We start from the raw sequence: 17,327 nt of genomic DNA on the forward strand, positions 1-17,327 counted from the left end.
TTGTTTTTATAGCTGCATTTTTGAGTAGAACTGTGATAATGGCATTGTTTTTGCATTTTTAATTATCCAAAGCTTGCCTTTTTTTCTATAATCCAACATGTTTACAAACAAATTTATATTTCATTACTGAAGTACTAGAAAGACTGAAAACTCATAATGCAAATTCAGATAGCAAAGTCTGTGACTGTGTGTGTGTGTGTGTGTGTGTGTGTGTGTGTGTGTGTGTGTGAATCTGTCTGTCTGTGTATCTGTGAAGAATGTGTTTTTTAATCCAACTCTTTTTGTCTCCAGTATGCTAAGATACATCAAACAAAGCTGAAGTATGGACTCTTGTGGTTTCTGTCTATTCCTGACTATAGTCCTGGCAGCTCACTGTATACTTTTATTGTGAGTTTGAAAATAGCCAAGCTATCTTCATTATATCCAGATTCACAATGAAAAGTACACAGTGGGCTGTCAGGACTATGGCCAGTAACAGACAGGAACCATAGGGTCCATGCTATACAACAATTACTACTGTTTATAACCACTGTGTAGCGTCAGTATTGCAATGCTTAAATACTACACAGAAACCAGTGTTTAATGTTGCCTGTTAGTCCCTCACCCTTTCCTGTAATTATCCAGGTTCCTAACATACAGGCTACCTGTGTGAATAATGCACTCAATGACCATGCATTCAAGTAACAGTATATTACCCATTTACACTTGGAATGGGATGAAGAAAAACAGTAGCTTCATTTATAATTTTGACATGAAACTTCTGTGGAATTATTCTCAATGCAATATCAAGTTGGATAATATGTATATGCTTCTTTTGTCATAGTAAACAGTCAAAAAGAAGTATCAATGCCCTTTGCAGGTCATTAAATATCCCCCAGCCTTCGGCATTTTCCATCACTTCTGGTTACAATCTGTTTCAGAAAACAGTGGCATATTTACATATAAACCTCAAATTTCCCACAATTCCAACATCATATTTTGTTAAGACACACTCAAAAAATTAAGCTTGAGATGAGTACACTACCCAACTCATTGTCTTAAAAGGTTATCCAAACTTACATTCTTTATATATAGGGTTAGGCCTACCTGACTAATCTCTATATATACAGGCTTTAGCTGGATCTCACCATCACACTTTTCTGTGACACAGATAAGCCACTTCTGCTATACCAGCCTGACACTTGCTGGCCTTAATGGCTAACTATGCCCTTTGTAGTCTATCCATTATTTCCCCCAACATGTTTACTGTTTGTTTGCCATGACTGGCTGAATATTGCAATATCATAGTACTCAGCCTCTGTTAGGTTGTGATCAGTCATCCTCTATAAGGTTAATGGGACACTTTTCACCAGTAAGAGCATCTTTGTGAACTCAAGTAAACCAAAAGAGGTCAGAAAGCTGACCTTCTCACTACAGGTGTTAATTGTACCTGTCAGGTCAGTAGCATGTAGGTACTTAGCCCCATCCATCTGCTCTAAGGTTTCACATACGTTGAATATGGGTTAAGCATCTGCCATGGACAATTGGATTCCTGGATTACACCAAAATCCAACAACTCCTGAAGTTCCTCTCTCAAAGTCTGCTTAAACAACACTATAAGGGGTATGTTTGATGGGCTTTTGGGATCCCTTTGTCCATCATGCTCCATCAGGTGGAAACACCCTGTTTTACTAGTAAACATCTCACAAACTCATCAGGCAGCTTGGATATCTGGAACCTGGGTAGCAGATAACTGCTGTGAAAGGGCTACTACAGCCAATGATATGTCAACCCAGGACTCAACGAGAAGGTCTGCCACAAGCTCCCCCTCTGATTCCTCCTGTAGCCCCACTGCAGATGTCTCTCTGCTTTGGTAGGTCTTTATCATGTAACCACAAAAGAAAGCAACCACAGGAATTTCACCAATGAATTTATTAAAATTAAGCGCTTTCATCCGCCAAATAGCTGGACTTCTTCAGAATGAAATAGCACTCAACACAGTCAGCTAAAATACCCAGAAACCATCCCAAATTAATCAATTAAAACATATAAAAAATTAATTAAAGCAACAGATAAGTTATTATATATGAATACATGACCAAACCACAAAATAATATTAAGAAATTGTTGTTGAACATGTAAAACAATTACCTTGAGTAATGAAATATAAAACATATTTATGCAAACAGATCAAATTGCTAGCATAGATCTCAGTTTCAAAAAACTAGCAATGGAAATGACATAATTGAGACCAGGGGTATATCCAGCATCACACCTGAGCTGCCACTTAAGTTCCAAAAACTCTAGAAAAATATTCCAGGGACCACCTCTCGGGTCAAACTCAACACCATCAATAACTGTAAACTTTAAAAAGTGGGTTGGAAAATTCTTGAGATGTATAAAAAGAGCATTCTGCTCATCTTTCTTACTGATGTCATAATTATGTTGGTAAATCCTATACCTAAATTGTCTGATGGTTTTGCCAATATAAAAACATGTACAACATTGGCAAATTGCAACATAGATAATCCCCTTACTGTCACAGTTACATTTCTTTTTACAATTAATGCGGCCATAACCATGAATAAAACATTCAATGCCCTCAAGAATGTATTTACATTGAGAACAATGACCACATTTGCTCATCCTTCCAGGGATAGACTTGGATAAAGATCTTTCAATCATCATTTTAAAACAGGTATCTTTCTGATATACAATAACTGGATGATCCCCCACTTTGTTGAACACCTCCAAGTCACACCTAAAATATCCCAAAATTTGGTAATAGTGTGCTTAATCTCACTAAACTGCAGATTGAAAGGTAAAATCATTGCCTTCCCATATGCCACACTTAAAGAGTTTCTAACAGGGTCCAAACGGGTTGACAATTTGGGCCTGTGCATTACCTAAGAGGGGGATGTAAAAAACATTCAACCTCTTCCTCTTGACTTCCATAAAAATTTCTAATAGGAAGTCTTGCAGATAACCCCTTTTAAGAAACATATCCAATAATTTGCTACATTCAACCAAAAACTGTGCTTCTTGGCTGACCATCCTTGCCAGTCTCACACATTGACCTTTGACAATGGCTTTCCTTTGATGCAAAGGATGCCAGCTGTGAAAATACAAATAGGCATTAGAACAGGTAGGTTTCCTAAATAATGTAGACTCAAACCTTCCAGATTCCCTGTTCTTGAAAATTGTGACGTCAAGGAAATTAACCTGTTTAGCATCAACCAGTATGGTAAACCGTAAAAAAAATCAGTGGATATGTTAATAAATTCAAAAAAAAATTGTGTCTCCCTGGTATCATGCCAAAAAATAATAATATCATCAATTAAATGTTTATATAAACACCAACTGTCTTTAAATTCAGAGGTGAATAAAAAATTGGTTTCCCAAAAAGCCATAACAGTGTTAGCAAGCACTGGTGCACACGCAGCACCCATGGCAATGCCATGGGTCTGCTTGAATAAATGGCCCTCAAAATTGATGAAATTATTTTGCAACACAATTTCAGTCAAACTGCTCAAAACCAGACTTTTGTCATGTCCCAAACTGGAGTAAGGCTAGAATCTGAAAAAAAAAAACAGTCAATTCCAGTCTCATGTGGAATGCTGGAATACAGATCTTTAACATTAATACACACAAATAAAATATCATCCTGGTAAATACTGTCATTAATATTTAATAAAAAGTCCCAGGAATCTCTCAGCAATGGGGAATACTCTTTAAACACACTCTTTGTTTCATGGTCAATGTATTTGGCAATGAAAAATGTCTTGGAACCTTTGGCATCAACAATATGCCTAAAAAGAGGTTCCTCCAAACACTTGTGAACCTTGGGAAGTCCAAAGATGGTGGGTGTTCTGGGAAACTGTACCTTTAAATACTCCAATTCTCCTAAGGAGATCTGATTATTCAAAGTAATAAGAAGCCCAGTACTTTTAATCCCCCCCTGCATCCACTTATTGCTGTGTTTGAAAGACTGTGTGAGGATGAAATCAGGAGAACAGTAACATGTTAACCTGAGTGCCCCATCAACTTAAGTAGCGATGAATACATTTTATTGAAACAAATTAGAAGTGTTACATCTGTACTAATCATGCAGCCAGATAAGGCAAGGGGACTGGTTGTCATGAGTTCAAATGATTACATCAACAGGATGTTTTCTATTCTTTTTTTTCTGATGTCTATAAGGAAATGTCTCTTAATGAGATGAATGGGGCACTTCATAGAATCAATTTGGCCTTGGAAGATCTTTTTTTTGACCTCTTCACTTACCTAGTCACTTACCCTGTGATCATCTGCTCAGCTTACGTTTATGAAATTTCTAATGCTGTAGAACAGGCAGAAATGAGCTCTCAAGAGTACACCAAAATGTTATTGTCACATCTAAATAACTAGTTTAAAACTAATTGAATTTCAAATGCCAGTGTATTCAAGGCGGACATGATAGCAGTCCTGAGTGCAATTGAAATCCAGGCCACTAAATCAGAGGCATCTGCAAGAATAAAGCAGCTGTAGATGCAAAGAGAATGAGAGCAAAACAAAGAGAAAAGTAGCATCAACACGAAAAGGAAACGTTGGTCCTTTACCAGACACAAGTGACTACTGAGGAGAGGAAGCAAATGAACCCTAGATACCAGGGTCAGTATCAAATTCTTTCTACAATAAAAAGTGGGAGATGACTTTAACAGCTTCATATGGGGATTTTAAAGGTCGTGTAATCAGCAGGAAACTGACCAGTGCAGAGGGTAAGGTTTTTAATTCTTCTGGGTAAAACAATTTATGCTAACTCAACGTTAATTGGTGTTGATTGTTTGAATTATGATAAGAGTTACAGAATGTTTCTTTAAATATTTTAAACTGGCTCCTCTGTGCAGAGAATGGACTCCTGTTGGATGGCTGATGAAAGGCTACAAGAAGTGATACTGCAGCTGAAAGAAATTCAAAGAGCACCGAAGAAAGACAGATGACAGTGTGAGTGATTATATTGCAAAAATAAGTACTTAATTTTGTAGATAGGTGAGTAGATGTCAAATGAATACATATATTTAACTGATACACTTTCTAGCAAAAGACAGAATGTTATATCTTATAACTTCAGTAGCAAATTCCGTATGTTTTCTTTTTTTTACATTGTTTTTGTTTTAAATTCATAGAAAAATATCACAAATTCACATCTAGTGTCATGTCACAGAGAAGGGTCTATATTACAAGATTGAAAACCCCTTCACACGAATACCTAAACATCGACCCCTATACCGCAAACCGCGAAAATCCCAAACGCACTAAACTGCGAAAAATAAAATATCGAACTATCATAGTCGGCCAACCCCACCACCCACTGCATAGTACCTACCCAAACAAAATAAATAAACCACATACATACACTAACCAAACCCTACTTCTAACCTAAAGTAAAGCACCAAAACCCTACTTTAATCCTACACTAAACCCCATATACACAACTAACTATGCACTATCCTTAACCCCTCCCTTACCCTAAGGTCCGTAACTGCTGCACACTTCCCCTACAGACATACACTCAAACAAAATAAATAATACACATACATAACACTTAAAAAAACCCTACATCTAACACTACACTAAATCTTACATACATTACCTGTCTATGCACTTACCTTAACCCAGATCCTAACCCTAATGTCCTATCTATCGCACACTTACCTTACAGAGCTCTACCACAGATGGGCCACCCAAAACAAATCGACATTCTGGAATTTGTGGTTTTGGATGTTCGAGGTTCCTGTACTTCGTGCAATATGGGTCAACGTATTCATATTCGCGTAAATGGGTTTTCGATCTCGTAATAGGAACCCACAGAGAACACATACATTGAATATTAAATCACATATTTTAGTTTATCTGCTGCAGGTTTTATCATTTTTAAGTGCAGCTCCTATTTCTGTTGCATGCCAAGTCAGAAGATAGTGACATTTTATTATATGAACCTCACAACTCTAAACAAATCACTTCCGAAACAGGTCACTTACCTTCCATCTGAAAAGAAGCACTTATGATCAGTGGCTATGTCCAGTTAAGATAGAAATGAAACAAAGCAGTAATGTAAGATCAAAAGGGAGCATGATGGAAACAAATGTTACTATATCAATCTTTTTAATACTAGGCATTATTAAAATAGATGCCTTATTCTAATTTTTACCAGATGGTCATACAACTGATTTTAATGATTTAGATTTTTAACAGATTTTGTCTTCTGATCCAGTCCCTTTGTTGGGATGATTCATCTAGAAGATTTCCATATGAGCTTATTTCTTACTATATACATGATGCAGGAATTAATTTACTGTCTTGGGTGGCTGAAATCCTAAAAATTCAGAAAAGCAGTTATTCTCTATTAAATAGATATGGCCATATCTTCAACAAAAAATGCCCAATAATGTTTTTCACTGAATTAACCACAGAAATGAAAATATCCAATTATTTGTTTTTTTTGTACCCTTTCACTTAGAAATTATGTTATTTGTTGATTATATTAAATAAGTAATATCTGTTACAGTGCAATTCACATGGGTGTGAAGGGGGTTTGAGTATTCCCAGTATAAAATATTAATATCAAGAAAAGGTTTGCGTGTGTCTGTAATTGAGCTTTTGTGCATTCAAAGCAGATCATTTGATATATTTAGAGAGGCCTAAAAAGACATTCAGAAAACAGATACATCAAAAGACAGAAATACAGAATCTGATGACACCTATTGACCTATATCACCTTTCTATTTACCTCCACCTTGGATAATTTGGCATACTAGATAACCAGCAGCATATTATGTACACTTCATTAGAATTGTATTATGTCTGTTCCATGCAATCTTGAAATTTGTCACTGCTTTGCCCATTGCCAGGAGCTGTATATGTTATTTAATGCAAAAATGCAAAGATTGCATATTTTATTGCAGGTGTGAAATTTATAACTGAGCTTTTGAGTATGCAATATGTACGATAAAAATGGAAATATTTATTGTGTTCATCTTTACTGCTCCCTATCACAAGCCGCATTACTTCATGTTGGAATGGAACTCTCTGGGTTCTAGCAGCTTGGTTTAAAAGAGAGGAAGAGGAGAACATTTAATGTTCAACAAACACACTGTCTTACTAGCATATGGGTAGTAATATCCTGCAACCCTCCCACTGGCAGTATGTCAAAGCTCAGAATTCCTTTCACTGACATTCATGTGAGAGTGAAGGGCCAATCACCTGGCAGGAGCAGGACAGCTCTTCACACTCGCAGACAGGACCCATTCAATTTTCTTGTGCCACAGTCAGAGAAAGATCTCTTCATATGATGCTGTCCTGGTCATTTAAGTGCAAATCTCAAATAAGAAACTCCTTTTGTTTTTTTTTTGTTTTTTTTATTTTTTTTTTATTTCCCCATCTGCTTTTTGCTATCAGTGCTTGACTATATTCTTCTGATGAGAGAGATAAATTAATACAAGTAATTCCAAAAATGTTTCATATTTCCAAGATCTCCTCCCTTAAGCAAAATCATTTTTTTTATGTTCAAACAAAGAAAAGTGCCAAACTAAAAAAAAAATCAATGCAATAAAAGGAAAAGTCTGGATGATAACTTCACAAAGTTGAACAAGAAGGGCCTCTTTCCAAAAAAGGACCCCCTTCCAACTTATGAGTCTGCCAATGCATGGAACCTCTCTTTAGCAAATTTCAAATTGGGTTCCTCATCTCTCAAATTAGCCTTCATCAAGGTAGTATGACTGTCAGTGGTTTCCAACAAATGGGTACTAAACATTTTTGGCAAAGGTTACAGATGTTAGGGGAAAGACCACCTGCTTCCATTCAGAGGGGCTCCTCCTTATCCTCTGGACCAGATATCATTATTCCCTCCTATTCTCCAGCAGATGCTGCACTTGGGGGATCATAGAACTGGTACCTCCATCAGAAAAAAATGAGACATTTATACTCGATGGTTACCAAAAAAAAGGTAATCATGGAGACTGGTATTTAATCTTTCCTTTTTTTGAATACCTTTGTCAATGTCCCCAAGTTCAAGTTGCCCACCTTACAGACAGTGCTTCTCCTGTTGCCAGGCAGCTCTTACATGATGATATTAGACTTGAAAGATGCCTATCATTATATCCTAATAGCTCATCTCTTCAAACGGTATCTGAGATTTGCTGTGTCTGGTTTGTAATTTTAGTTTTCTGTATTGTCCTTTGGAGTGTCCACTGCACTGAAAGTGTTCACCAAATGCATTGCTCCAGTAGTGGCCCACTGTCAGATTTTGGACATTCACATCTTTTCATACTTGTTGCCTTCCTAACTTTTGTAGACTCTGCATCCAGGTGTTTGGAATCACTAGAGATGGTTTTGACTCTACTCTCCCAACTAGGGTTCAAGTTGAACCTTCAGAAGTCATGTCTGACACACTCGCAAGGACTCATCTTTTTGGGGTGCTTGATGGACTGCAAGAAAAGAATGGTCACTTTGCATAAAGACAGGGTTCTATCATACCAGACAGTCTTTCTGGAATAAGAGGAATGTCACTTCAGTGAGAGATTTCCTAAAAATTCTTGGACTGATGGCATCCATGACTCTTATGTTACTAGTGGCCCATCTTCACATGAGAAAAATTCATGTTAAATACTTACACAAGAAAAACTGTCAGAAGCTTCAAGTAAAACATTGTGTTCATTGGTACAATAGATTTATAAAAAAACATTATATAGACCAAGAAACCTTGAGCCATTTGGAAAAAGAAGCGACTGAGGAAGTGCAAAAATATAAAGAACAAAATCTAGAGATTTTTGAAAGGTATAAAATAGAAATATGGACATGGGAAAGAAAAAGAACTGATATGGTACAATATTTATGTAAAAGAGAAAGCCAAATTAATCCATACAAAAAAGTGACCCCAAAGATATTTGAAGATAAGTAAAGGAAAAGGCATCCAAAAATGGAAAAATTCACAATACAAAAATACAATCACAAAGAGGGAATGCAGAACAGAAGATTAGTAAAGTAGAAGTTACAAAATAGAAGCTGAAGTTATGGAATACTTGCAATGTGAAGGATTTAGTGTAGAAAGTCTAACACAGGTTATATGACAGTATGATCAAACAATGAGTCCCGCAAGTAAGGAGAAACAGGAAGATCAGGAGACATCTGAAGAGGAAATACGGACATGGAAAAGGAAAAGAGATTTAATATGGTGCAATATTTATGCAAATGAGAAAGCAAAAATAATCAATCCAAAAAGAGCAGCACTAAAGATATTTGAAGAGAAATATAGACAAAGGCATCTGAATATGGAAAATGTTATAATTCAAAAAATAAATAAAAAAAAACAAAGAGGAAAAGTAAAAAAGTGGGTTAGTAATGGAGATGTTAAAGAAATAGAAACTGAGGTTATGGATTACCTGCAATGTGAAGGATTTAGTGTAGAAAAACTAACTACGATAACATCAGAGCAGGATAGAGCAATGGATCCCCAAATTAAGGAGAAACCAGTGGCGTGGTAAACATCTGATCAGTTGCCACTATGGAGCCTTGCATAGGAAACCAGTACAAAAGTTCAGTTGGAAATAAACAGCAAGGGAAGGAACAGTCAACTGTGGCAACTCTGACACAGTCAATGCTGTAGAGTGATAGGCCAGTGAGTTCCCATATGAAAGAGCAATGGATGACACAGGGTGAAAGTGAAAAGAATATGGCACAGGAAGATGCTCTGCAACTTTCTGTAGAATGCCTGCAGAAAATGGAGAGCAAAGAATGTGCCCTCAGTTTAGAAGAAAATTATCTAAGAAAAGAGTTGCATGATTTAATAGAGATGGAAAGACATATTAAGATCAGTGAAAGAAATTAACTACAGAAAGTCAATAAACCCCAAAATTTAGAAGCTTGATAAAACCAATGAAGACAGTAATTAGGACCGTTCATAGAGATGTTCATATAGATATTCATGTGATATAACAGAAGTAAATTGGATATATTACTGTGCAGTTAAATTAATAACAGATAAAGTCTTACCATAAAAGCACAGGGCAGTAAGGGAAAGGAAGGGGAGAAATCAAATGCTATCATGGAAGTATCAAATTGGGAAAACTATAATGCAATGAAAACAAGAACTGTCACTTTTAGAAGAGTATAAAAGAGGAAACAGAGCAATAAAAATACTTAGTAAGATAGATGTGATAAAAGCAATGCACAGTATCAGAACTGATCAAGATCTATTATATACTATCACAAATAGTAAACTAAAATATCAACACTGGCAGAAAAACTTAGAAGATATGCAGATAAATATAAAGGAAAAGTACAAAATAAGCAATTTATAGATGACACAAAATGTATACCCGCAGTGGTGGTGCTGCGGTAGCATTGTCACCTCACAGTAAGACGCAGTCTGGTTCGATTCTCAGCTAGAGCATCTTCTGCATGGAGACATGCGTGAATGGGCATACCTTCGTTGAAGGTTGTGCATCAGGCCTGGCAAGCCAGTACGTAAAAATCAACTACCAATCATTAGCGGACCGGAGTTCCGCTGTGGCAACCCCTAACCAGGAAAAGCCGAAAGACACAACAACAACAACAACAAAACGTTTTATAGAGAATTGTGAAATAAGGCAAAAGGAATTGAAACACCACCAAAAAAAGAAGAAATAGATACATTTCGGTGAAATATGTATGAAGATCCTGCGGAATATAACAAAGATGCTGAATGGATAGAAGAAGTAAAAGAAAGAATAAGAAGTTCAAATGTATATGATATGAAAAGAGCTGAAGTAACAGCCAGCAAGTTTGAAACAAAGTTTAGAAACGCTCCTAAATAAAAAAAACAAGCCCAGATGTAGTATTTAACTTCTGGCTAAAAGTATTAACATCTTTACATGAAGATTTAGCCACGAGTGAGAACTATTTATATGAACACCTGAACAGACACCAACCTGGTTATCAAGAGGAAAAACAATACTCCTACTTAAGAGTGAACCTGCAAGCTATCCTACAAACTGTAGACCAATAACTTGCCTTCCAGCAATGAACAAACTATATACAGGAACTGATGCTGACAGAGTTTATAGTCATTTAGAAGAAAACTCAGTCATGGCAATAAAACAAAAGGGTAACAAAAGAAAGTTGATGGAGTTGATAAGATTGTATAATACTGGAATGAGCTGAAAGCAACTGGAAGAAAGTGGAATGAGACTGGAATGAATGTCTTTATCTGTTATGTTACCCAGAATTGTGCTGAACAGGTACCAGTCTCTTCTTTATGGGCCAAATCTTTTTGTGCTTTTTCGAATAAACTCTGCACACACTGTAGTTCAGTTAAGTATGCTTTATTATGTACAGTGAAGGTAGATGTGAAAAATGTCTGAATTCTGTTTCCAGTAACATTGCTGATAAACTGATAAACTGAAACAGTCCTCTGCATTCATGTTCGTAAATTGAAATAGTAATTTTCCTCCGGAATACTATAATTAATTTTCTGGAAGAATGGATGTTTGACCAGACATCTGCACTCATAGCTGAGTGTCTGTACTACCTTCTGAAGACTGCACTGCCATGGCTTTCTGCATTATCAGTCCAAACAAGCTATCTTAACTAACTGTATCTAAAGTATTTCCTAATAATACAAAAACCCTGTTCTACACATGTGAAGAAGATGCATTTGTACTCAGACGTACAGCACATTCTGTTCTTATCAATATTCTTGACTGACGTTCATTTCACTGATTAAAAGTCTGTTTATTGAAACTGTTTGTAAGCTGTGAAGCCTGCTTTAATGTGGCTGCATTTCTAGACTTATGCAAAGAGAATACTGTATTTTTGTATATTTAAATAATACCAGATCTAACAAAAGTCATGGAACAAAGGATCATTTGTTGTTAAGTAAATTCATAATGGAGACCTATAAAAAGGGGAAGAATCTAAGTATGGCATGGATAGAATGTTAAAAAAAAATTGACTGTATTCCACATTCATGGATAAAAGAGTGTTTACAAATGTATAAGATGCCCCAGATTCTGATTGATTACGTTACAGCGACCATGAGATATTGGCAAACCACTTTGCAGTTAAGCCATGATAAAGGAAAAATTAATATTCCAGGGATAAAAATTCAAAGGGGGATATTCCAAGGTGACTCTTTGTCTTGCCCTTAACCCATTAAGCTATCTAATTAACAGATTAGGTCATGGCTACAATTTGGCTCCCAGAAAACAACAGTGTAAAGACCTTTCTTTTTTTTTTTTTTGTGGATGATTCAAAACTGTATAGTTCATCAAATGAGGAACTGAGAGCACAACTGCAAGTGATCAAATTCTTTTCAGATGATATAAAAATGTCATTTGGTCTTGATAAATGTGCAAAAGCAACCTTTAAAGCAGGAAAGCTGCAGCAACAAAAAAACATCAGTTTGGGACAAGAATGTGAAGTAAAAGAACTTGTGCAAGAGAGATTATATAAATACTTGGAAATCGATGAAGGATGAATAATAAAATACGGGAAACATGAAAAAACTTAGTAAGAAATATTTTAGAAAACTAAAAGTAATAATAAAAACAGCGCTTACATCTAGGAACAAAGTCCAAGCTATAAACCAATTTGCTCTTCCTTTCCTAAATTACAGTTTTGGAGTGACTGACTGGTGCAAAAAGGTGTTGGATTGGTTGGACAGGAAAACAAGAATGATGCTTCATGCTTATCAAATGATTTATAAAAATCAGTGTATACCAAGACTATATATTCCACATTCTGAAGGAGGTCTGGGCCTCCTCAAAATTGATTACATTTATACCTCTGCAGTCATAGAACTGCATACATATATGCTGACCTCAAAAGACCCAAATGTAGAGAAAGTTTTAAAACGTGAGGAGAATGAGTCTAAGATGACTTCCTTGCTTAGTTTAGCAGAAGTATATCGGTGTGAAGCAGGAATGGAAATCAAACCAGAAATTGATAAAAAGCAGACGGCAACTGAATATGCCAAAATACAAAAGAAAGAATATAAGGCAAAAGATCTGATGAGAAAGCAAGAACTGTGGACAATGCTTAAATAGAGCTGTAAGTACAGAAAACTCTTGGAATAACCTCATGTTGATCAGGATTGTAAGCAGGAATGGTTAGGGAGAGGTGAATTTAAACCAAAAGATGAAAGGTTAATATTGCTGGCACAAGATAGTGGACTATGTACACACTGATTTACATAGTCTACTGAACATGTAGGAGAAACAGACTGATGTAGGTTTTGTAAAACAGAATTAGAAACAGTTGGACATCTTGTTGCTGGTTGTGATATACCAATGGCTGAAGGACTGTATACTGAAGGGCATAATAATTAGGCAAGATTGTTGCATTTGGGATTGCGCAAACATTGTAATACTGGAGTAGCTGAAAATTTTTGGAAACATGAGCCACAAGCATTATAGAAAATTAAGAAGTTTATATCACATGGAATCACCCAACACCAACAGTTCAAAAACTACATGTGATAAAACCAGATATAATAGTCCATGAAAAGAAGAAAAAAGTAGCATTGAATTGCTAAACCCAGTGACTACACTGTCTTATGTACAGAGACACAAAGTCATAAAATACCAGAATTTGCAGGCGAAATAAGGTCAATGTGGAAGAAGGATATCCAGTACTTCCAATAGTAGTAGGAGTAATGGATCTTATAAAAAAGAATTTACAATTGTACTTAGATATGTTACTGATATATGTAACTCCATATATATTCCAGAAGGATTCATTACTGGGCACATTATGGGTGCTGCAAAGAGCATTTCTGGCTAACATCAAAGATTGAAGCAATACTAATTTCATGAACTTTAATCATATTTTTATTTAGGAATGGGGTCCAGTCCTGTCAGCCTATTAGAAACCCAAAACACTTGGAGAACAATTCAATGGATGTCAGAAATTGTTGGAGGCAGAACCTATGTTCCCTGGAATCCCATTTGCTGATGGTAACCTTCATCAGATGAGAGTTGCAGTGGTGGACAGAATAGTTCAGCATCAGTGCAGGGCTTTCTTACTCTCTATCTCCATAACCAGTACAATCTGTTCAGACAAATTTGTCCAACTTTGCATAGGCAGCGGTAGAAATGGAGATGCAATTGGAGGTTGTTTTGGGGGCCCAAGGATACACAAAAGCACATCAATATAAAGGAGATGTTGGCAGTCATTCATGCCTTGAAAGTCTTTCACTATCATCAGAGCCTGGGTCTTTTTCTAGTGGTTATGGGCAACACCACAGTGATGTGGTACTTCAACAAGCAAAGGGGCATGAAGTCTTACCCTCTATGCTGGTTGGTGACAGTGGCTTGGGAGCAGGCTTCTCAGTATTCTCTGACTCTTCAGCATCATAAATTCCATCAGAGCAGAACATTGTTGCAAACAGTATGAACAGATCCTGGCCTGACTCTCAAGAGTAGAAGGTCAAGGCATTGCTTTTCCAATATCTAGTCAAGATGCAGGGAACACTTCATATAAATCTGTTTGCCTCCTTTCTAAACAGACAGCAGGAAAAATTATGTTCCAGACATTTTTTTATTTATTTATTTTATTTATTTTACATTTGTTGACTGGCAAAGTCTGACTGGATACATGCCCATTTTCAGCGGAGGCCCAGGGAGAAAAGCTCCACATAGCAACACAACAGAAGTGAATATAGTACAAACATATTTTACATAGATTGACAGAGCAAGCAAATTATGACAACAATTCATCTGTAATATAGTGTACTTACATTCATGTGTATTAAAGCATACTTAGATAAATTCCATTGTGATGCCTTATGAAGAGTATAGAGATGGTGCTAGTCAGGAGTAGAGCAAGGACATACCCAGTGTGATTTAAAATATTTTTTGATACTTTTATTGAATGGGTTAGTGAGTGTTCTTGGGTAATGTGGGCAGGAAGTAAGTTCCAAGTTTTGCAAACAGAGTTGGCAAACAGAGCATCCCCTGCCAAGTTGTTGGATTTGAATGTTAGTACCAGTAGACTATTAGATGAGCATAGAGTCCTGTGGATATAATGTGGGCAGATAATGTTTTTAAGTGCAGGTGTGTTATCTGGTTGGTTGAGGACTTTGTGCGCTACTATGAGCTGGTTGAACTGCAGTAGAGTGGGCAGTTCAAGCCATCCTAAAGTATTTAGATTATGACAGTGATGTGTCCTATATGCCATGCCAGTAGCAAACCTAGCAATCTGGTTGTAACAGCAAGATAATTTATTTAGGTCAGTTTTGTTCAGGTTTGTGAAAAGAGGGGAGGCATAAAGAAGGGAAGAGAGTAAATAGGACCGGGCAATGGCAGTTCTAGCAACAGGTGTAAAGAAAGGTTTGATTTTATAGAGGGAGCCAAATTTTTTATTAATGGTTTTGATGGTCTGATTGATATGAATATCATTGTCTATAATAACTCCTAGGAGCTTGGTGTGGACTTCAGTAGAGATAATGGTGCCATTTTTAGAGTTTATGGTAAAGAATGGAGGGGAGAACCTGCGGGTGGGGGAGAAAAGAAGCAGCTTAGTTTTGTTAGGATTTAAGAGCAGTAGTTGATTAGAGAGCAAATTTTCAATGGTGATGAAAGTGTTTTGGGTTAGTGTCATTAGTTCAGATGAAGAGGAGGCTGAGCAGATCAAAGTGGAATCATCTGTATATTGAATGCATGGGGGATTTGGGATGATGGAGTGGAGATAATTAATAAAGATGGAGAAGGGGACCTAATATAGAGCCTTGGGGGACACTTAGGGTGATAGGTAGCTGTGCGGATAGCTTGTTTTGCCATAGGACTGTCTTCTGTCTACCAGAGAGGTAGGATTGAAAACATTGTAGAGAGTGGGAATCTAAGGAGATGGTCTTCAGAGTGCGGAGGGGTAGTTGATGGTTAACCATATCGAAGGCCTTGGATAGATCAAGAAAGAGTGCTGAGGAAAGTTTGTGATTCTTATGATTGTGGTTAATGACATCGGGGAATGATAGGAAAGCTGAGGTGGTACTGTGGTATGGCCTGAAGCCGTGTTGGAGTCAGCCAACAGTCTGATCTGAATAAGGTGGGGCATAAGTTGTTTATGTACACATTTCTCCATAATTTTAGCAAGTGGTGACAGAATGGCTATTGGTTGGAAGTTTGACAGTTCTTTGGAGCTACCTCCTTTACGGAGAGATATAATATGGGATATTTTAAAGACTGAGAGGATGGTACCTTTGAAAATACTTCTGTTGATCAAGATAGAGACAGGATGTGCAATGACATCAGTGGGTTTTTGCAAATACTCTGCAGGGAGGAGGTCAGAGGCTAGGGTGGTAGGTTTTAGTTTTTTAATTAGGGCTCGGATTAGGGGAGTAGGAACAGGTTGAACACTAAAACATGGTTGAGTACTGGATATGCTAGCACTTAGATTAGAGCTGGTGGGAGTGAGTTGGTTGGCAAGAGACTGGATAGTTTCTGTGAAGAAGCTTTTGAAGGTATTAGCAATGTCCTGTGGAGGTTTGAGATTGGCAACTGAAGGAGGTGGGGTGGGGGTTTGGCCAGGGTGAAGAAACTTTTATTCCAGCACAGAACTTTTGGGGGTTGTTATGGTGTTTCTGTTGCAGATGGCAGTAGTGTTTTTTTTTTATCTAAGATAAATAGACTTTTTAGTATCATTTCTTAGCTGTCGATATCTGAGTTGGTCAAGTAGGGTTTTTGTAGCACGCCAAGTGGTCCATGCTTTATTTCTGCATATGATTTTAGATTTAGTATCTTTTGACAGCCTTGATGCAATATTAGTTTTGGTTCTAATAATTCAAGTAGGAGCATGGGAATCAAGGATGGCAAGGAATTTGGTATTGAAATAGTCCACTGCTTTGGCCAATGGAAGCTGTTTTAAGAGTGACCAATTGCAAGCTTTGAGTTAATTCTGAAACTTTTCAAGATTAAAGTTCTTGTTGATTCTAATTGTTTTATAGGTGGGCTGGTTGGTGTTGTCATCCCTGACCTTAATAATATAGGTAAGACAGTGGTCACTTAGATCATCGGGCAAGGTCTCTGACTTGTACTATAGGGGATTGCCATTGATGAGTATCCAGTCTAGGGTGGTTTCTTTGCTGTGTGGTTTACTGAACCTGGTGGGGGAGGATATGGTCTGTGTACACCCATGTAAGTTAATGTGAGTAGTAGGAGATTCTGAGGAACAGGTGTTCCAATCAATGCTAACATCTCCTAGAACAATGGTTTCTTGGGGGTAGTCACTGGATAACCAATGTAGGATATTTTCTAGTGTGTCTGCATTCTTACCTGGGGGAATGTAAACACAGACAATATATCTAAATTTGTTTTTATTTATTTTTAATTTGGTAA

This window comes from Protopterus annectens, chromosome 11.part0 (genome assembly GCF_019279795.1).
Source record: "Protopterus annectens isolate FY-2018-M chromosome 11.part0, PAN1.0, whole genome shotgun sequence".
Lineage (NCBI taxonomy): Eukaryota > Metazoa > Chordata > Ceratodontiformes > Protopteridae > Protopterus > Protopterus annectens.